Below are 23,203 nucleotides of genomic sequence, written 5' to 3'. Positions count from 1 at the left end.
GCGCAATAAAAACGTATATTTAGACACTTTTTTTTTTTCCCCCACACCTAGGGGCAATCAGCCAGTCCACAGACTTGCATATTGGTTGAGTTTTTTTTTTTTTATTTAATTTTTTTTAACTTCCCAAAGTTTGTTTGCCATAATCTGTCTTGCAGTCCCCACCATGTTTAACCCTTCCTCATAGTACACTGGCATTCTGTCAGTAACGTGATAGAGAGCGCCACTTCCAGCGCCACTACAAACATAGCCAATCTGAACTACAACACCCAAGAACCACAGTGCCCTCTATCTCCTGTCTATTAATTACACCTGTCACTCGTTAATCAGCCTACACTATATAAACACCTCTCCCACACTCACTCGATGCGAAGTATCGTTCAGTGTCTTACCGGTCATATCAAGCTTGGTTATTCTGCCTGCCTTATCGTGTTCTCGACCTTCATTATTATCTCGTTCACGTTACTCTTTAGTCTAGCCCTTATTACTCTGTCTGCTGATTGATCGACCCCTGCCTGTCCCTCGACTTCGATTTCGTCTAGCGTTTTGGATTTGTTTGCCAGTCTACGTTCCCTGTTCTCCCCTGCACATACATCCATAAGTGCCTGCATCCTGACAAGATACTTCGCCGCATATGGGTGCAGCAGAGGAAGTGTAGCAGACTGCTTTGATCACTTAAGGGCGCCTCTTAGGAGAACATTAGCAGATGCTCACCGATCTCAACACCAAGATGGCTCAGCTCGCTGCTATGATGCCGCAGGCCCTCTTAACATGCCCCGAAGCTCCTCCGAGTCCTGCGCTCCCACTTCCATGCCCCTAGAAACACGCTGGGGATGTGCTCAGCTGCAAGGGGTTTCTGCTTCAGTGCTCCATGTACTTCTCCTCGCTCCCACACATCTCGGATGAACGCAAGATTGCCGAATTTCTTTAGCTTTTAACCGGCAAACCACTACAATGGGCCAGCGCAGTGTGGAGGAGCGGAGGCGAACACACCACCTTCTACGACAGCTTTCTGGAGTTATTCAAGCATGTGTTTGATCATGAACCGGAGGGAATTGAATTCAGCAAGAGCCTACTCACCATCACCCAAGGTTCAAGGAGAGTCGTCGATTATGCCCTAGATTTCTGGACTCTTGCAGCCGCCAGCGGATGGAATGAGCCAGCATTAAAGGTGGTGTTTCGCCAAGGACTTCACCCCTCAGTATTGCGTGAACTAGCATGCCACAATGAACATCTCACTCTGGACGCTCTTGTTGATCTTGCCATTCAGCTAGACCATCTGCTATCCAGCCACTCATCCCTCTGGGTGGAAGCCAAGCCTGCCATGACCTCTGATTCTTCCTCTCCCATGGCAGTTTCTCGTGCTCGCCTAAAATGCTCTGAACGAGATCGGAGAAAGAAGGAGGACTTGTGCTTCTATTGTAGGAGCTCTAGTCACCCTATCATCCAGTGTCCAGTCTGCCCACCACGCACCAACCCCAAGGAGACCAAGGCTGATTTGGCGAGTCCCATGAGATCACTAAGACCTCGATCTTTCAAGCTTCCAGTATTACTGAAACTGTCTTCCTCTACCCACGTGCTATCTGTGTTTATCAACTCGGGGCAGAGGGAAACTTCATCGCTAGCTCAGTCATCTAGAGGGTCAGTCTGCCCACAAATTCGCTGCGGAGCCCACTCAGCATCCGGTCCATCGATGGAGGCCCCATAGGGGAGGGCCTTGTCACCTCCCGGACCGCTCCCAAGCATATTCAGGTGGGAGCTCTTCACTCTGAACAAATCCAACTCCTCGTCACAGCTACCAAGCATCACAACATCATCCTGGGCTATCCGTAGCTACAGCTTCATGACCCACTCATTTCCTGGCAGAACAAGGAGATTCTCCAGTGGTCCCTGACATGTTTCCAGAACTGCCTCTGATATCCTCAGTTAAATCTTTCCTCCACCTCCATAGAGAGTCCTCATCCTGACTACCTAGACCTAGGGTAGGTCTTCAGCAAGGGCGAAGCATGCGGCCTACCCCCACATCGTCCATACGATTGTGCCATCGACCTCCTGCCTGGTACTTCTCCACCACACAGCCGCATTTACCCTCTGTCCCAGAACAAACAAGCTGCTATGGAGGAGTACATACAGAAGGCCCTCAAGCAGGGGTATATACGCCCGTCCACTTCACCAGCGTCAGTGGGATTCTTTTTCATGGAGAAGAGAGGGGGCAGACTTCATCAATGTATAGACTTTCGAGGACTCAATCAGATATCCGTGAAGTACCTGTATCCACTCCCACTTGTGCCCTCTGTATTGGAACAGCTCCGCAGTGCCATGACTTTCTCCAAGCTTGGCCTACATAGTTCCTACAACCTGGTCCGCATCCACGAGGGCGATGAGTGGAAGACCGCCTTCAGTACCAGCACTGGTTATTTTGAGTACTGGGTCATGCCTTATGGCCTCTCTTTTGGTGCCAAGCATGTTCCAGTGCCTCATTAACAATGTGCTACGAGACATGTTGGGGAGGTATGTCATAGCTTACATCGATGACATCTTGTTCTACTTCCCTGATGAAGAGAGTCATCTTAACCACGTTCGATCAGTACTCAAGCACCTGTCTAATAACCATCTCTCTGTCAAGGCTGAAAATTGTGAATTTCATATGTGTAAGATCTTCTTCCTGGGGTACATCATCAGTGCTGAGGGGATCAGCATGGATCCTTCCAAGGTAACTACAGTCACATCCTGGCCTGTACCCACCTCGGTGAAGGAGCTCCAATGTTTCCTAGGCTTCAGAAACTTTTATCGTTGTTTCATTAGAGGGTTCAGCACCCTCGCAGCACACTGATCTCCCTCCTAAAGAAGGGACCCAAACACCTCCACTGGAACCCCATAGCCGAAGAGGCCTTCAACAGGCTCAAAATGGCTTTCACCACAGCCCCTATCCTTCAGCATCCGGACCTGACCCAACCTTTCATAGTCAAAGTGGACGCCTCTGAGATTGGTACAGGAGGGGTTCTCTCCCAGCACTTCGGCGAAAGGCCCAAGCTCCACCCAGTAGTGTTCTTCTCCAAAAAGCTCACTCCAGCAGAGAGAAACTATGACGTCAGGAGCCGAGAGCTACTGGCCATCAAGCTCGCCTTAGAGGAATGGAGGCACTCGTTGAAGGGGGCCACACATCCCTTTGTCATTTTTACTGATCATAAAAACCTCAAGAAGGCAAAGAGACTGAACCCACGCCAAGCCTGATAGGCACTGTTCTTCATCTATTTCAACTTCACAATATCCTATCATCCTGGCACCAAAAACACCAAGGCTGACACCCTGTTATGCATCTTCAGCCTGTCTCTTCACAACCCGGAACCCATCCTGACACCAGAATGCTTTGTCCAGGCAATCACTTGGGACCTCGACAAGGAGATAAGGGACTCACAACCACAGACTCCTCCAATCAACTGCCCACCGAGCCACCTTTATTTCCCTAATCATCTCAGGAGCAGACTCATCACATGGGCACACACTTCTCCTGCCACAGGTCATCCCAGCAGCCATCACACCTACTAACTGCTGCGAAACAAGTACTAGTGGGAGAACATGCTGAGTGAGATCATTCGTTTCATCTCTTCCTGCACTGAGTGCGCTCAAGCCAAGGTCCCTCGAACTCGTCTGGCTGGCAAACTATGTCCTCTTCCTGCGCCTCAGAGACCATGGTCCCACCTGGCAATCGACGTCATCACCGACCTGCCGCCATCCTAAGGCAGCTCCACAGTTTTGGTCATCATTGGTCATCAGTTTTGGTCATCATCATCCAAGGCACTGAGGCTCATCCTGTTATCCAGCCTACCCACAGCATTTCAGACTGCTGAATTATTGTTCCAGCATGTGTTCTGATACTTCAGCATCCCAGAAGATATAGTCAGTGACTGTGGCCCTCAATTCATCTCTTGTCTGTGGGCTAGCTTCATGGAGTGGCTAGGGGACTTGGTGAGCCTCACTTCGGGATATCATCCCCAGTCAAATGGCCAGGTAGAGAGAGCCAACCAAGAAATAGGATGTTTCCTCAAAATTTTCTGCATGCGAAACCAAGGGGACTGGGCCCGATTCATCCCATGGGCTGAATATGCGCAAAACTCTCTCAAGCACTCAGCCACACAACGTACACCCTTCCAGTGTATGCTTGGCTACCAACCTCCCCTGTTTCCTTGAGACGACTCTCCAGCACGGGTATAGGCCATGGAAGAGTGGTTCACCCATAGCCAGTTGATTTGGAAGGAAGTTCACCAGTGCCAAGTTCCTTGTACTTGGCAGTTAATGCCAAGTACAAGGAATAAGCCGATAAGCACCAGAGCAACAACCCCAAGTACTCTCCTGGTGATCAGGTATGGGTGTCCACGAGGGACACCCAAGAACCACAGCACTGTTTATTGCCTGTCTATTAATAATTGCACCTGTCACTCATTTCCTGGTTAATCAGCCCACACTATATAAACACCTCTCCCACACTCACTTGATGCGAAGTATCGTTCAATGTCTTACCTGTCATACCAAGCCTTGTTATTCTGCCTGCCTTATTGTGTTCTCGACCCTCATTATTGTCTCGTTCTTGTTACTCTTTGGTCTAGCCCTTATTACTCTGTCTGCCAATTGATCGACCCCTGCCTGTCCCTCGACTTTGATTTCGTCTAGCGTTTTGGATTTGTTTGCTAGTCTGCGCTCCCCGCTCTCCCCTGCACCTACATCAGTAAGTGCCTGCATCCTGACACATTCCATTCCACCGGCAGAATGGAAATCAATTTATCAAACATTTTTAATCAGTATAAACAAACAGATAATTTTATCACCACAAGTATAAGATTAGTCAGGACACTGTTGGGTTACAGCATGTAGAGTATTGTGATTCTGTATTTAGCTGCTGATGAGTAGGGTAATGGGAAAAGGGAGGGATGTGAACCCCCTGCTGAGCAAACAATTATTCACACCTCTCCACAATAAGATTGGTAAAGAGAGAAAATGGATGGCACAACTATAGTTTTTTTGATAGTAAAATACCATATACAACTGCCATAATAACATTCCAACATGTAAACCTAGTAGGCTAGGTAAAAAATATTTATGGAAAGACTTTCATATGAGGCATTAACCACTACTGTGAGTGACCTCAAAAATTTAGTTCAACGTTGAACAGGGATACCCTCAAAATAGGTGGATTTTTTTATTTTGGCTTCTGGTAAAAAAAAAATACCTATTTAAATTGTAGCATGTGACTGAGAGGGCAGCATGGTGGTGCAGTGGTTAGAACTGTTGCCTCACAGCAAGAAGGTTCTGGGTTTGAGCCCAGCAGCTGGTGGGGGCCTTACTGTGTGGAGTTTGCATGTTCTCCCTGTGTCTGCATGGGTTTCCTCTGGGTGCTCTGGTTTCCCCCATGGTCCCGAGACGTGGTTAGGTTAACTGGCTACTCTAAATTGCCCACAGGTGTGTGTGAATGGTTAAAATGAGAAAACCTCTACAATAATCTGGTAGAAAGCAATGGGAAACCACTACTGTAATTGTTCCCGAGAAACTTTGATGGCTGGAGCTGTCAGAGCGGCTATGTCACTGCAGTGATATGCCAGAGAGAGAGAGAGAGATGTGACTGATTAAAATGTTAGTGGTGTTTACATTAAATATACTGAAGAAGGAATTGCTCTCAACATGACTCGAGCTAATAAACTTCTCTCGTTTTGATCTATGAGACTGTTTGTTGGTTCTATTTGGGGAATAAGGAAAATTCTGTAATATGTGTAGAATAAGAGAAACAACTGAGTCATGATGCCTTCTGGGAAATAAAATCACACAAATGTATTCAACCTTAACATGTTTATACTTAATCTCTGCCAAATGCCTCAAACACACTTATCTAAATGTCTTATCAGTAAATTCTTGAGAAGGGGTTGCCTACTTTGCAAATTTTCTTGAAGAGTGGCCTTTAGGTCCCTGTGAATTTTTATTTTTTGGTTTGTTTTGCAAAGGGGAAAAAAACACTGATAAGTGATGAAGGATTTGACAATTTGAGTTTTTCCCTCAACGTATTTGTAGGCACAAAAAATGCCACCCCGTGGAGTGACATTTACCTTCACCATCTATGATTACCTTCTCAAAACAGGTATTAGTATGATCAGTGTTATAAATTTAACCAAGTAATGTGTGTATATGAATTAATCTAAAGCCAAGACTGCTGTAAACTCATTTAAAAGTAGAGAAGGGGTACTTTACACTTTATTATTAAAAAAGGATAAAATACATTCAGGTGAATAATAGCAGCACATATAGAACAAACTTAAAGACACAAATGTATACAGGGAATATTAAAGAAAATGATCAAAAGGCAACTACATAAACACAAAAGACAGGAGTACACATGTATACAAATATAAAGATATTTAGTCAGAGGATTGTGTGTGTGTGTGGGGGGGGGGGGTGTCCAATAATGTTTCACTAGCTAATTATTTCTTTCATCAGTAAATGGTAGAGCGAGCAGCACAATGAACACTCTCCTAGTTAAGATGCTCTTAGCGTTAAGAGGCTTTTGGGAAACCCACAACTGGTTGATTTAAGTACAAAATTTAGTTCTATGAGAAATGGTGAGAACTTAGATAGTGATTTAGTAAATTTCTGTTTGTGCATTTAAAAAAATGCATATTGGATAATAAAATTAATCAGATATTCAAGAGCGCCATCATCTGGATTATCATAGTAACAGATCTCATCTCATCTCATCTCATCTCATTATCTCTAGCCGCTTAATCCTTCTACAGGGTCGCAGGCAAGCTGGAGCCTATCCCAGCTGACTACGGGCGAAAGGCGGGGTACACCCTGGACAAGTCGCCAGGTCATCACAGGGCTGACACATAGACACAGACAACCATTCACACTCACATTCACACCTACGGTCAATTTAGAGTCACCAGTTAACCTAACCTGCATGTCTTTGGACTGTGGGGGAAACCGGAGCACCCGGAGGAAACCCACGCGGACACGGGGAGAACATGCAAACTCCACACAGAAAGGCCCTCGCCGGCCCCGGGGCTCGAACCCAGGACCTTCTTGCTGTGAGGCGACAGCGCTAACCACTACACCACCGTGCCGCCATAGTAACAGATGGTATCTCTAATATCCCTAAAGAGTAGCATTAGCAGCTTCAAAAAAAGTGGGACTGTAGCTCTGACCAAAATTTTCTGGATATTTCACAATCAAAAAAAGCAGGTAAAGAAATTGTTTCTAAATTGTGTTGGCAAAGGGTACAGGAAATATTAATGTCTATAAACATAGCAATAAGACAATTAGCAGAGAATATCTTGTGTAAAAATCTGGAATGTACTTCCTCAGCCTTGTTTGAAATACAGTACTTATAAGGTAAGAGCCAAGCCCTTTACGTTCTTGAGATCCCCAGAAAAACTTGCCTTTAGGTACAGTTTGTTTGTTTTTTCCCTTGAAACATTTGGTGAATATGCATATTGTTACACTTTATATATATATGTGAGTTTGGATGAAATACCAAACTGAATCATGATTTTAAAGACCTTAAGCCTTAAAGTTGTTAACAGTATCAATGAACTCCAGGACTTCTAGTCCTCCTTCTGCACTATTAGAAAGTACTTGATTTTATGTGATTTATTCTTCCAAATAAAATCTATAAAAATTCTATTTACTTCTGTGGCTGTTTAATCATTTATAAATAAAGATAACAATGGATACACAAAGCAAGACAGGCCCTCTGCTTTGGAGAACTCTAGGACAGACAAATCCTTCTGAAGCCAATTATTGAAAAAAGTATTTTTTTTTTTTTATTGGTCTTTTTTAGCCTGCTTGAGAAATTTAGGTGTTGTCTAGCTATAAAGGTTTTTTTATTCATAAATATTCCCAAATACTTAATGGAATTCTTTACTGTGATATTTTTAATTACAGAATTCTCCCAATCATGCAGATACAAAATTTCACACTTTGAGACATATTCAATTATAGACCTGAGGCATTGGAGAACTGGTTATCCAAATTCATTAATTGTTTCTTGTTGTTAAAATGTAGTATCATCTGCCAGCTATCATATGCCAAAAATCAAAATTCCTTCCAAACATGAGTTTTATATTACAACTAATACAGTATGTTGGTTTTTCATAAATACTGTTTGGGTTTCAGATATAATAGAGTATATCAATTTCTTTAATTTGTTTGAATATGTAAAGGCCAAGATCTTGTAATCTATTGTTATAAGAGTGATAGAATGCCAATTATCTATTTAGAAACGGTCTTTATTGGGTTTGGGGAGAAGCTATATATTGCCTTGTTTCATTGTAGCCATCATCTTTCTTCAATTGATACATTCTTAGTACACACAATAATTTCGCAAAAGTGTATATAAAATTCACCAGATAGTCCCTCAATTCCTGGTGACTTGCCTTTCTTCCTTAAAAATAATGCATCTTTAATTTCATTAGCAGACAATTCAGAGTCACACATAGATTTAAATTCTTCATCAATTGAAGGGATACTGTATGATTTTTTTCCAGGAAACTTGAACCTTTTGCATTAAATTTGGGTTCATATAATTTTCCATAAAATCCAGTGACCAAATTAGAAATTAACTTTGGATCTTTTGAAGAAAGGCGGCATGGTGGTGTAGTGGTTAGCACTGTCGTCTCACAGCAAGAAGATTCTGGATTCAAGCCCAGTGGCCGATGGGGGGCCTTTCTGTGTGGAGTTTGCATGTTCTCCCCATGTCTGCATGGGTTTCTTTCAGATGCTCCGGTTTCCCCCACAGTCCAAAAACATGCAGGTTAGGTTAACTGGTGACTCTAAATTGACCGTAGGTGTGAATGAGTGTGAATGGTTGTTTGTCTCTATGTGTCAGCCCTGCGATGGTCTGGCGACTTGTCCAGGGTGTACCCCGCCTCTCACACATAAGTCAGCTGGGATAGGCTCCAGCTTGCCTGCGACCCTGCACAGGATAAGCGGTTACAGATAATGGATGGATGGATCTTTTGAAGAAGGAGTTATGTCAATATTAAGGACAGTTAAAATGCTTTTTCTCAAGAGCAAAAAAAAAAAAAAGCAATGTGTGTTTCATTCCCCTTCCTCTAGCCAATTGGCTCTAGACCTAATAAATCCTCCTTTTGCCATGGCTAAATAAATTTGATCCAGCTGTAGTTGGATATCCTTCAGTTCTTCTTCCAAAGTAATATATTTTTTTGTCAGTAGAAGGTCAAGTTCGTTCATCATGTCAGCTTTGTGCATACTTTTTCCTTTCTTTAGTTCCTTACTTTTAATATCAACATCTCATCTCATTATCTCTAGCCGCTTTATCCTTCTACAGGGTCGCAGGCAAGCTGGAGCCTATCCCAGCTGACTATGGGCGAAAGGCGGGGTACACCCTGGACAAGTCGCCAGGTCATCACAGGGCTGACACATAGACACAGACAACCATTCACACTCACATTCACACCTACGGTCAATTTAGAGTCACCAGTTAACCTAACCTGCATGTCTTTGGACTGTGGGGGAAACCGGAGCACCCGGAGGAAACCCACGCGGACACAGGGAGAACATGTAAACTCCACACAGAAAAGCCCTCGCCGGCCCCAGGGCTCGAACCCAGGACCTTCTTGCTGTGAGGCGACAGCGCTAACCACTACACCACCGTGCTGCCCTAATATCAACATATCTGACCATATATTTAAAGAATTCCCAGTTTTTCCTATAGTCATTGTTTAAGATGTCCTTGAGAGTGTCACTGAATGAGCCATCAATTAAAAGAGAATTGCTGAATTTCCAAAACCTTCACATACCAGAGGTCTGCTGTAGCACCTAATTACCTTGCTTGGGACAGGGTCCACCAGGGGGCGAGGTATTGTTTCCGATCAGGTTTCTTTGTTTTTTAGTTAACGATATTACGGGAAAACGGCTGGATCAATCTTCATGAAACTTTCAGAATAGATGGGCATTGGTCTCAAATAGAACCTCCAACATTTTGAGGGTCATCCGGTCAAGGTCACCAAAAAGGTCAAAATCATTTTTATTGTGGCTGCTGCCTCATATACAGGCACTAGAGCCACTACGTCATCGTGCTGTAAGAATGTAAGAGTGTAATGATCGCTCACTGCACATGCGCATGCACATGTTCCAATTAAAATGGCCGGTGAGTGCATAGACACATAAACATAGACGCCGCATTGAGCTGGTGGCCCGTTGCTGGGATACGTCAGAGTGTCCGCCATATTGGATGTGGCAAATCTTCCCCGTAAACCAATGCAAGTAAATGGACTGAACTTCATAAAGCCCCTTTCTACAATAATATTCAACTCGATGCCTTTTATTCACCCATTCAGACACTGTAGGTGCAATTGGTAATTGAGTGATCAATCTCATTGAATCAGTCTCATTAAGTATTAAATCAGTCTCATTAAATAATACCATTAATTTTGGTGCTTAATAATAAATTACCAAACAGCTAAATTATGGTACATTCCAAATTATTATGATCACTTACCGTATTACACAACTCCTATGCACCTTGGAATTCTTTGAGGTTGGGCGACTTCAAAAATATCGGAACAACAAATAAACACACAATTTCAATAATTAATTGAATTTATTGTAACAAAGATAAAAATTGAATAATAGCAGTTGAATACATTATATACAGTGTGCATAAATGGTTGAAATCTTCAACAAACAGTGAGGTATGTATATGTGTGTGTGTGTGTGTGTGTGTGTGTGTGTGTGTGTGTGTGTATTAAAAGGAAATTAAACATGAAACATGTAGTGTGTGTGTAAGGCCTTCTGGCCTACAACAAAGGAGTTAGCTTTGAATGCTGGCTAGGTGTGTGTGTGGGGGGGAGTTAACCACGTGTTTCTAAGTAAAACAAGGGAGTTAGCTTTGGTTGCTAAGACAAAAGAATTAGCTTTGTGTTGCTAGCTAAGGCAAAGGAAGGCTAGCTAGCATGTGTTTGTGTGTGAGAGGCCTGGTGACCACGTGTTCCTAAGTAAAACAAGAGAGTTAGCTTTGGTTGCTAATTAGACAAAAGAATTAGCCATATGTGGTTAGCTAAGGCCCTACCTCATGGAGTTAAAACAAAAGGGTGTATGTGAGTGTGGGGGAGGACCGCCACGTGTTCCCTTGAGACAATACCCTTAGCCCTGGATGCTAATGAGACAAAAGAATTAGCCGTAGGCTAATTTCACTAGCTTATAACAGTACTGAATCCACTGAAATCTTGATGCGGTCAAAATGTGTAATAAGGAAATTAAGTATGGTAGTAAGGAATAGAGAAGCATGCACAGCCTATCTATTAAACAATTGAGAGATTAAAACAAAATAGAACAATCATCAATTCAACATGCTGCGTGTCTACAGTGTAAACAATTAAACCGTTCCTGAGTTTAATTCACATTCCTTAATAAAACTAATTCCTAAGACTAGTTTTTCTGCCCAAATGCCAGTCTCTTACTTCAGTATCTCGTCTCTACGCGAGATTATGAGAAGATGTTCCAAGACTTTTGGAGTTTCACCGTTGTGGAGCACGTGAGTCGCTTCCGTGGAAGGCAGAGGATTTTTTGGTCTGACGCGTGGTCGCTTGTGATGAAAAGAAATTCTCTGATCAGACAATGTGCACAGCTTTTTAATTAGAAGGATCCGGTCGCTTCTAAACTTTAAATGAACTGTTCCAGGCTGCAGTTCGTAACGTTACTATAATAGACAAACAAAACCGGTTGTAACTCTATCTGAGTTTAAAATCGCGTGATTCTGGATTTTTACCGGGGCCAGTGGTAAACAAAAGAAAACGCGCTAAATCGTGGATCTTGCAAGAAAGAAAGAAAAGACGTCTTTATCTGGTTTTCTGGTGTGGGGTATCTCTTTGTGTCCAGACGGCTTGACATCCAAGATGAGAGAGAGAGAGAGACGGAAGCGTTGTTCCGTTACTTATGCCTTCATGGAGGATGTGACGTTGGTGATCCCACCCAGGCGTGACGTAGGTCAATGCGGAAGTTGGCTGATGGGAAATGTAGTTTCTTAAAGGGACTGTACCTACAACACACACGTATATATTTGGGAAACAAACAGGCATCAAAACAACATGTATAACTTTTAATGTGATGGTTATAAATAGTGTGCGAAATACCCTGTACACTGCAAACTAGCGACAGATACGCGATAGGTAGCTCAGGTAAGCTAATCAGTCAGCATACCGTAGCAAACTACCAAAATCTGAGGCCACAATAACCAACCTACAAGACTGAATATGATAAATGATGGAAATAGTGGAAAAACTGGAAATAGTGAATGAAAATAAAAATTTACTGTTTTATTTATTGAGTCACCACACAGACCTACTCTCGTTGAATAAAGTGAGCTGAATGACCGCCAAACTGAGTTCGGCCAGGTTCTAACGTCATACCAAACCAAAATACATCACTGATTCCTTCACATTCAGAAAGGTTAAAAACATTCATCATACGTTCAAAAACGTTCATCATAGTGTGGCACTGTATTATCTAATTCTCACTGCTTATAACTATACACCTACCCGGTGGAGATGAGCTGGGAAACTGAAGACTGAAGGAACAGCTCCCTCTCTGATCCTGACTGTCTGACCTGTTCTGTCAAAATCCTCCGTTCTGAAGTGTTCACTGCAGAGCATGGATGACGGAGTAGCAGAAAACCCTTCCCGTCGCACAACTGTCTCCCACTGCTTTTTCATGTCTTTATTTTTGGGAAACCTACATAGTATGTGAAAAGTTAGCTAAGCAACTAACAACAATCAGCGTAGTTACGAAGGAAATACTTCGTTGTTTGGAGACAGGTTTCACCGAGCGGCTATTATGCGCGAGACTTCATATTAGCCACAAAGTCAGAAAAATCTGTTTGTAAAATTACGTTATAATGACCAAATACAATGAAAAGTATTTTTCCAGTCTCACCTGTGAAAGGTAATCCCATGTGATCTCGTTTGGACGGTAAACCTGTTGGTACAGTTAAACGCAGCACATGAATGAGGCATCTTTATTCTTGGCTACTGTCTAGACGCTATACCAGAGACGGTTGAAGAATCTCCACTTAGCCACATCCAATATGGCGGCGAGGATGACGTATGATTCTACGCAAAAGGCGGCGTCTATGTTTATATATCTATGGGTGAGTGTATACAATTCGGTTCACCATTCGAAATAAACGGACTAGACTAAAGAAATCACTTTCAGACATATTTATGCTTATTACAGGGGGAAAGTGCGTTCCACTGAGCTCTAGCACCAGGCCATTTCCAATAAATAAGAGTTTCAGTCATGGTGACAGCGTGTGTATTTCAGCCTCAGTTCGGAGGTTTCAGTTTTGAAAACTGTAAGAGGTAAGAGTAGAATAATATAAAGTACAGACACTTGGTATATTTTACTTCTGTGATTTTTTAATTTTTCATTTTTGGATTACGCTTCATTTTTGTGGCTACTGCCTCATAGAGTAAATATATCTGCTATATTTACTGTATGGACATGGCATCAGAAAACAATTTTATTTATAAGCAGTAGCCATATGTACCCAGAGGGTACTTATCTTTTTTTTTGCAATATCTTCCTTCATATTCATCATAAGTGCTACCAGGTGAGGCTTGTTTTGCCTGGCAACATTTGTTTCAGAATGATTTGCTTATGGTCCAATAATGGGGTATAAAAATAATTAACTTCTTTCACAAATTGAAGGGTAGAGGAAGAAATTGAAAATAGATCAATTCTTGATTTTCCTCTATTACAATTCATTCAAAGTAAATTCTTTTGTAGGCTACTAGGGTTGAAGAAATGCCATGTACTGTATGAGTCAAAGAAAGTTTGGAGCAGAGCAACACAATAAGATTCCTGCTCTGTTTAACCTTGGTTTAGCCTAAGAGGGTATCTATTCTTCAAATCATCAGGACATTCATTAAAATTACTGCAGAGAATTATATATGAACTTTGGTACTGCCAAGAAGAAGCCAAGAAGCTTTTATTTGTCACTCATACACTCAAGCACACACTTAAGCACACAGTGAAATTTAACCTCTGCATTTAACCCATCTGAAGCAGTGAACACATACATGCATGCACAAGTGAACAATGAACACACACACATACCCAGAGCAGTGGGCAGCTATGCTACAGCACCCAGGGAGTGGTTGTGAGTTAGGTGCCTTGCTCAAGGGCACTTCAGCCCAACCTCAGGCTATGGCTGCCCCATGTTAACCTAACCACGTCTTTGAACTGTGGGGGAAACTGGAGCACCCGGAGGAAACCCACGCAGACACAAGGAGAACATGCAAACTCCACACAGAAAGGCCCCCGTCAGCTGCTGGGCTCGAACACAGAACCTTCGTGCTGTGAGATGACAGTGCTAACCACTATACCTCTGTGCCACCCTTACTGTACTTACTTTACACTGTACACAGTGTATACAGCTATGACAATATAACAACGCTCTGTAAACAGGGAAGGAACTGGTAGTTGAGAAGATTATCCCGTGTTGACAAGTTGAAATCTGACGTTTTAGAGTCTTTTACCGACTGGAGGTGGAAAATTACAAGGTGGAACTTTGTCCTGAATGCAGGATTACTGCTCACCTGACACACACATCCAACACATTCATGTAAAAACACTGCACTAAACAATTTAATACGTTTGTAAGGATTTTTAGGAGCTTTGACACCCCATGTATCAAAACTTTTCAGTTTACCTTGTCATTTTAACCCATCAATCCAATTCAAACCTATCTGTCCTTTTTAATGTTATTTATATTGTGTCACAGGATTCAGAGTCACAGTCACATTAGTCTGTTTGCTCACAATTTACTCACTCATTTGCTTACTTCATTAGGCCAAACAAAATAATGTGTGTTTCCTGTTTCCTGGGTTTTCAAAATAGGATAGGTAGGTAGGGAAAAAAAATTTGTTTATCCCAAAAGTTTACGACAAATTTTCTAGGGTAGGTAGGAAAAAGTCAGAAATTTCCTTTGAAAACTTTTTTTTGCAAAATACTCGTTCAAAACTAAACCTAGTCATCAGATATCGTTGATGATATAAGGATGCACTTGTATATAAATTGTTCTAATAATGATGGCATACTTTTATTTTCCAGGTAAAATGGGAATATTTTGGTGGATGATCTATTTGGTGGTGGCCAGAGTGGTGGTGGTCCAGTACCTAGATCTATCCCTTCAGTTCTGAACATTTCCAAAATATATTTTTATATACTAGTGGGGACTTTCATACTTAAAACTGATGTCTTGTATGTTTATCAAAATTGGGTGCATGCCTAACATCTTGGCCTTAATGACATTATATTTGCTTCATGTTTTTTCTTATTCTGTCTATGAATGCAATGTTCACTTATGTTGTTCTAATGAATACAGCTGCTCCGTGCCATTTTCTTTTCAAATAAAGCAACTAAATTTCCTATATTTAAATTTCCTATTCTGTGTTTGTAAATTGTGTTGCAAAATAAATGCAAATGCTTTCATTTTTCAGCCCTGTTAGTCCATGGTTCATTGCTCTAAGGTTTAAATCAGGAGGAAATCAAGGAATGTATCATTTCACTGACACAAACTCCTCCAATTTCAGATTTATTATCAATTCAGATATCTTGAGTATAGAATAGCATTGGAAGTGTTGAATACCTGATTTATACCCTGAGCAAACAGTTCCTTGTGATGTATGCATTATTTCAATCACTATCTAGCCATATCCACACTAAATTGTTTTCCCTGCATGAGACCTCTGCCCTGTCCCCAACGAACCAGCGCTGCCAGGGCAGGCTTGCCCCGCGCCTCGGGATGAAGAGCCACGGTGCTCGGCTTTAGTTTCATTTTTCTATCGGCAGCTCCTGCCCGACTTTGGACGCTCGTAACTCGGGCAGGGGAGGTCCCAGCCTCCCCAAACTTGCCAGCCAGCGACCTCTGCCCTGTCCCCAATGAACCAGCGCTGCCAGGGCCGGCTAGCCCCGCGCCTCGGGACGCAACTGGGTGTGTTGGTTGTCAATTTACTCCTGACGGGCCTCGTGTCTTTCAGCAAATATCGAGTGGTTTATATGACATGCCCTAGCGGTTCTCGTTTGACTCGCCAGGTGGCTGCCAAGCAGGTAGGGTCGGGCGCGAGAAATAGTTTGTTTATCGTGGTCATAAACAGTTGAAGGGTCGCAGTGTTTTTACAGGGTTGGTTGGGTAACCGGAAACACATATATTATTTTGTTTGGCCTTATAATAATTTATATCATAATTTTGATTGATAATCAGAAGTAAGTGCTAGTTATTCAGTGTTACAAAAAATATATACGCTAAAGTGTGATGTTCATGATTAGTTGACTTAAACCCACGTCTAGGCAAACTGGGAAAGAGTTTGGTCTGATTTGAACAGGTACAAAACACAAGACAAGTTAAAAGAAATACTATACAATCCCAGGGTCCCAAATTCAATCCTGAGCTCAGGGTACTGTCTGTGTAAAGCTTCTGTGTGTGTGTGTGTGTATATATATATATATATATATATATATATATATATATATATATATATTACATTGGCCTACATATGTGCTAATGTGTATGTGCATAGTGCCCTGCTGCGTCCAGTCTGTGATACTCACAGTTCACGCCCAGTGTTTCAAATCCACCACGATCCTAACCAGGAGAAAGCACTTAATGATGATACATGAATAATGAAATACTACAACCCTATTTCCAGAAAAGTTGGGATAGTTTCCAAAATGCAATAAAAACAAAAATATGTGATGTGTTAATTCATGTGAGCCTTTATTTAACTGACAAAAGTACAAAGAAAAGATTTTCAATAGTTTTACTGACTGACTTAATTGTATTTTGTAAATACAAAGTATTTTGTAAATGAAGTTAGAATTTGATGCCTGCAACACACTCAAAAAAGTTGGGACAGAGGAAAAATGAGACTGAAAAGTTCATAGGACATTCAAGTAACACCATTTTGGAAGATTCCACAATAAGCAGGTTAATTGCTATCATGATTGGGTATAAAAGGAGCATGCACCAAGGGCTCAGTCTTTGCAAGCAAAGATAGGTTGTGGCTCATTCCTTTGTGCCAAAATTCGTGAGAGAATTGTTAGTCAATTCAAACAGAACATTTCTCAGTGCAAGATTTTAGGTCTTTCAAAATCTACAGTACATAATATTGTGAAAAGATTCAGGAAATTCAGAGACGTCTCAGTGCGTAAAGGGCAAGGTTGGAAACCACTGTTGAATGTGTGTGACCTTCAAGCCCTCAGCCAACACTGCCCGAGAAACCGTCATGCTAATGTCACAAATATAGCCACATGGGCTCGGGAGTACTTCAGAAAACTGTTGTCACTTAACACAGTCCGCTGCTGCATCCAGAAATGCAGCAGGAAATTGTATTGTGCAAGTAGGAATCCATTCATCAATTCTATGCAGAAGCAACGCTGATTTATCTGGGTCCAAATTCATCTCAGATACTGTAGATGAAAGACAGTGGAAATTTGTGCTGTGGTCAAATGAATCCACATTACAGCTTTTTTTTTCCAGGAAAACCAGACACTGAGTTCTTAGTGCTAAAGGTGAACATGACCATCCAGTTTGTTATCAGAGAAAGATGCAAAAGCAAGCATCTGTGATGGTATTGGGGGGGGCATCAGTGCCCATGGCATGGGTGAGTTGCGTGTGTGTGAAGGTACTACTGACATATTGGGGCATATATTGGGATTTTAGAGAGACATATTCATCAAGACAATTTCCCTTCTTGGGAAGTCCATGCTTATTTGAGCAGGACAATGCCAGGCCTCATTCTGCAGGGCTACAACTGTGTGGTTTTGTAGACACAGAGTGTGTGCTTAACTGGCCTGCTGCCAATCCAGATCTGTCTCCTATTGAGACTGTATGTAGCATCGTGAAGAAAAGAATCAGACAACGGCAACCATGAACTGTTGAGCAGCTGAAGTCTTGTATCAAGCAAGAATGGACAAAAATTCCAATTGCAAAACTGCAACAATTAATATTCTCAGATCCCATAGAATTAAAAAAGTGTTATTAAATGAAAGGTGAGTGTAAAATGTCCCTGAGGGTGGGTGGAACGCTGAAGTGCAGACAAGAGGGTAGTGATAGTGAACTCAGTCTCTTTTTATTTTTATAATAGCTTTTCAGCTTCAAGTTTACGGTTCTCTTGCACAAGCAGACACACATGCACACATGCTCCGGTCGGGAGACGACCATCTCACCACTCTCCCCCTCCTTATCAACGCTCTGCCATCACTGAAAAACAAACACACAAAATCAGCGACAGGTGTGATCACTTTGCCACTCACCTTCCCTGGCCTCGCCCTTCATTCACAAAGCAATGCTTGACCACAACCCCCGCTGCTACAGTGATGTAATACAATGCTAATAATGCCTCTGTCCCAACTTTTTTTGAATGTGTTGTAGGCATCAAATTCTAACTTCATTTATATTTACAAAATACAATTAAGTTGGTCAGTAAAACTATTGAAAACCTTTTCTTTGTACTTTTGTCAGTTAAATAAAGGTTCACAAGAATTAACAAATCACATGTTTTGTTTTTATTGCATTTTGGAAAATATTCCAACTTTTCTGGAAATGGGGTTGTATATCTCATCTCATTATCTGTAGCCGCTTTATCCTGTTCTACAGGGTCGCAGGCAAGCTGGAGCCTATCCCAGCTGACTACGGGCGAAAGGCGGGGTACACCCTGGACAAGTCGCCAGGTCACCACAGGGCTGACACATAGACACAGACAACCATTCACACTCACATTCACACCTACAGTCAATTTAGAGTCACCAGTTAACCTAACCTGCATGTCTTTGGACTGTGGGGGAAACCGGAGCACCTGGAGGAAACCCACGCGGACAACATGCAAACTCCACACAGAAAAGCCCTCACCGGCCACGGGGCTCGAACCTGGACCTTCTTGCTGTGAGGCGACAGTGCTAACCACTACACCACCGTGCCGCCCCCAGGGTTGTATATGTACAACATATAAATAACATTATTTTATCTAGCCTATACACTTGGACTATATTTAAGCAATATCACATGAGTAAGAGTGCAGTTATACTGAATATCAGCATGGATGTAATTGGCTGGAAGGTAAGTGCTGTAGGTAATCATAACCATGCCAGTATTCAGTATAATCGCACAATTGAGAGTGTGATATTGCTTTTATACAACAGTTCTATAAACAAGAAATTAATAATGAGCAAGTGATATTTCAGACACAATATGGACAAAAGTTCTATTTATTTTTGCTCCACTAGTGGCAATAGATCCCTGTTAACAGGCTAGCAGAAATGGGCTAGTCAGCACTAGCCTAACTGGTAAAACTGGAAAAGTCCTTTTCATCTTCAACTGATGAGCTTCCATATTTTAAAAGAAAGGTAAAAATTCCTGAAAATTATTGTTTGCCACGTGTGCTCACGATGTCGCTAACAACCGTTTCCAAATAGGACATTGAATTTTACGTGGGAAACACAGACAGGCGGAGTGATACACACAGTGAAACATACCAGTGCAGTTTTAGGAAATATAAGCACTCTTGAAATGCCACTCAACCAATCAAAGTAGTAGACCAGAACTAACTGCTGTATAAAAAGGTAACCATCTCCAACTGGAACATGGAGAGCTAGTTTACCGTACTCTACTATGCACTACTAGAAAAACACATTCAGTACGGTCAAGACATGCACTACATGGCCAAAAGTATGTGAACACCCTGTACGTGTTTCAGCTACAGCAATTGCTAGCAGGTGCATAAAATCAATCATATAACCATGAAGTGCTGAAACGCATAGTGCATAAAAATCACCTATCCTCTGTTGCATCACTCAACACAGAGTTCCAAACTGCATCTGGAAGCAACATCAGTACAAGAACTGTTCATTAGGAGCTTCATGAAATGGGTTTCCATAGTCACACAGCAGCATACTGTACAAGCCTAAGATCACTATATGCAATGGTGCATAGTGTCACCTGGAGTAGTGTAAAGCAGTCTGCTACTGGACTATGAAGCAGTGGAATCATGCTTCACTATCTGGCAGTCCAGTGGGTTTTGCCAATTCCAGCAGAACACTATCTACCAGCCATCAATAAAGTTTGTGGAGGACGAATAATGACCTAGGGTGGTTTTTCAGTGTTTGGGCTCAGGCCCTTATTTCCAGTGAAGGGTAATGTTAATGCTACAGCATACAACAACGTTTTAGGCAACTGTATGCTTCCTTCTTTGTGGCAACAGTTTTGGGAAGACCCTTTCTGTAAAGCTGCTTTGCGACAATGTTTATTGTTAAAAGTAATATACAAATAAACTTGACTTGACTTTTCATGGTCCAGTATGACTGTGCCCCTGTGAGGGCCATAAAGACATGGTTGCTGAGTTTGTTGTAGAGGAATTCCATTTGCTTGACCTCAATCCCATTGGGATGAATTGAAATGTTGATTGTGAGTCAGGCTTTTTCATCTAACATCATTGCCTGACCTCACAAAATGCTCTTTTGACTGAATGGGCACAAATTCCCACAGACAGTCCAAAATCTTGTAGAAGGCCTTCCTAGAAGAGTAGAGACTGTTACAGCCAGGTGCAATTACTGCCCATGGTTTTGGAATTGGACATCCACTAAGCTCGTATAGGTGTGATGAGTAGCTGTCCACATACATTTGGCCATATAGTATTCATGCAGAAAGACTATAACTACCCCAGCCCTGAAAGTATCATATTTCGTTTCAGTCATCACCTGTACTTCATGGCGGATCCGTATTTTTCATTTCATTTCATTTATTGAAAAGGACATTGCACATTAATCAACAGAACTGTAAATGTGCCAGTGTTAGCTAACAGGCTAATTTTCAACTGCAGTCCTTAGGCATGATGGTTGTAGACCCATGTGACCAACTTTTGTAAAAGTCAGATTGTTAAAAACAATAAAAACAAACAAAGACATAAACATGTCTAGCTCCCGTCTGTCAGATCTTCAACTGTCACATCCAGCAGAGCTTCAACTGCATACCGGGGGAGGATGGGGACATCGAGTCCGAATGGACCATGTTCCGCACCTCCATTGCTGAGGCATCCGTGCAGAGCTGTGGCTGCAAGGTTGTTGGTACCTGCCGTGGCGGTAATCCCCGAACCCGCTGGTGGACACCTGTGGTGAGGGGAACCGTCAAGCTGAAGAAGGAGTCCTATCGGGCTTGGTTAGCCTGTGGGTCTCCAGAGGCAGCTGACAGATACCGATGAGCCAAGCAGAATGCAGCTCTGGCAGTCACTGAAGCAAAAACTCGGGTGTGGGAGGAGTTCAGAGAGGCCATGGAAAGTGACTTTCGGTCAGCCTCGAAGAGAACTATCCGGCGACTCAGGAAAGGAAAACAGTGCTCTGTCCCTACTGTTTACAGCGAGGATGGAGTGCTGTTGACCTCAACTGGGGACATCATCCAACGGTGGAAGGAATACTTTGAGGATCTCCTCAATTCCACCTTCATGTCATCTGAGGAGGACGCAGCATCTGAGGGTGCTTGGGAAGACTCGCCTATCACAAGGGCTGAGGTTGCCGAGATGGTTAAAAAGCTCCTCGGTGGCCGGGCTCCGGGGGTGGATGAGATTCATCCTGAGTTCCTGAAGGCACTGGATGTTGTTGGGCTGTCTTGGCTGACACGCCTCTTCAACATTGCGTGGAGGTCGGGGACAGTGCCTCTGGATTGGCAATCCCCTTTTTTAAAAAGGGGGACCGGAGAGTGTGTTCCAACTATAAGGGGAAATCACACTTCTCAGCCTCCCTGGGAAAGCCTATGCTGGGGTGCTGGAGAGGAGAATCCGGTCGATAGTCAAACCTTGGATTCAGGAGGAACAATGTGGTTTTCAACCTGGTCGTGGAACACTGGACCAGCTCTTTACCCTTGCAAGGGTACTGGAGGGTGCATGGGAGTTTCCCCAATCGGTCTACATGTGTTTTGTGGACCTGGAGAAGGCTTACGACCGTGTCCCTCGTGGTGCCCTGTGGGGGGTGCTTTGGGAGTATGGGGTTCAGGACCCACTACTGCAGGCCATTAGGTCCCTGTATGACCGGAGCAGGAGTTTGGTTCGCATTGCCGGCAGTAAGTCAGACTCGTTCCCACTGCATGCTGGACTCCGCCAGGGCTGTCCTTTGTCACCGGTTCTGTTCATAACTTTTATGGACAGAATTTCTAGGCACAGCCAAGGGGCAGAGGGTGTCTGCTTTGGTGGCATCAGGATCACGTCTCTGCTTTTTGCGGATGATGTGGTCCTGTTGGCTTCATCAATCTGTGACTTACAGCATGCGCTGGGATGGTTTGCAGCCAAGTGCAAAGCAGCTGGGATGAGGATCAGCACCTCCAAGTCTGTGGCCATGGTGCTCAGCCGGAAACAGGTGGAGTGCCTACTCCAGGTCAGAGGGGAGTTGCTACCTAAAGTGGAGGAGTTTAAGTATCTCAGGGTTTTGTTCACGAGTGAGGGTAAAGGGGAGCGGGAGTTGGACAGATGGATCGGAGCAGTGAGGCGGATGCTAAACCGGTCTGTTGTGGTAAAGAGAGAGCTGAGCCAAAAGGCAAAGCTCTCAATTTACTGGTCCATCTATGTTCCCACTCTCACCTATGGTCACAAGCTATGGGTAGTGACTGAAAGAATGAGATCACGGATACTAGCGGTAGAAATGAGTTTTCTCCGCAGGGTGGCTAGGCTCTCCCTTAGAGACAGGGTGAGAAGCTTGGTCATTCGGGAGAGACTCGGAGTAGAACCACTGCTCCTCCACATCAAAACGAGTCAGCTGAGGTGGTTTGGGCACCTTGTTAGGATGCCCCAAGGGAGGTTTTCTGGGCATGCCCCACTGGGAGGAGACCCCAGGGCAGACCCAGGACACGCTGGAAAGATTACATCTCGGCTGGCCTGGGAATGCCTCAGTATTCCCCCGGAAGAGCTGGTGGAGATGGCCAGGGAGAGGGAAGTCTGGGCTGCTCTACTTAGGCTGCTACGCCCGCAACCCGGATCCAGATAAACGGTAGAAGATAGATGGATGGATGGATGGATGGATATAAACACAACATAACATAAACAAACAGTAATAGAACAGAAGTGTTTACACATCAGACAAACCATCAAGACACTCACATCACTACAAACTGAATCAGTCTTACAAATACAGCCAATAAGACAACAACAACGCAGATAGC

Source organism: Neoarius graeffei, chromosome 7 (assembly GCF_027579695.1).
Source record: "Neoarius graeffei isolate fNeoGra1 chromosome 7, fNeoGra1.pri, whole genome shotgun sequence".
In the NCBI taxonomy this organism is placed as follows: Eukaryota; Metazoa; Chordata; class Actinopteri; order Siluriformes; family Ariidae; genus Neoarius; species Neoarius graeffei.
This window is presented reverse-complemented; position numbering follows the sequence as displayed.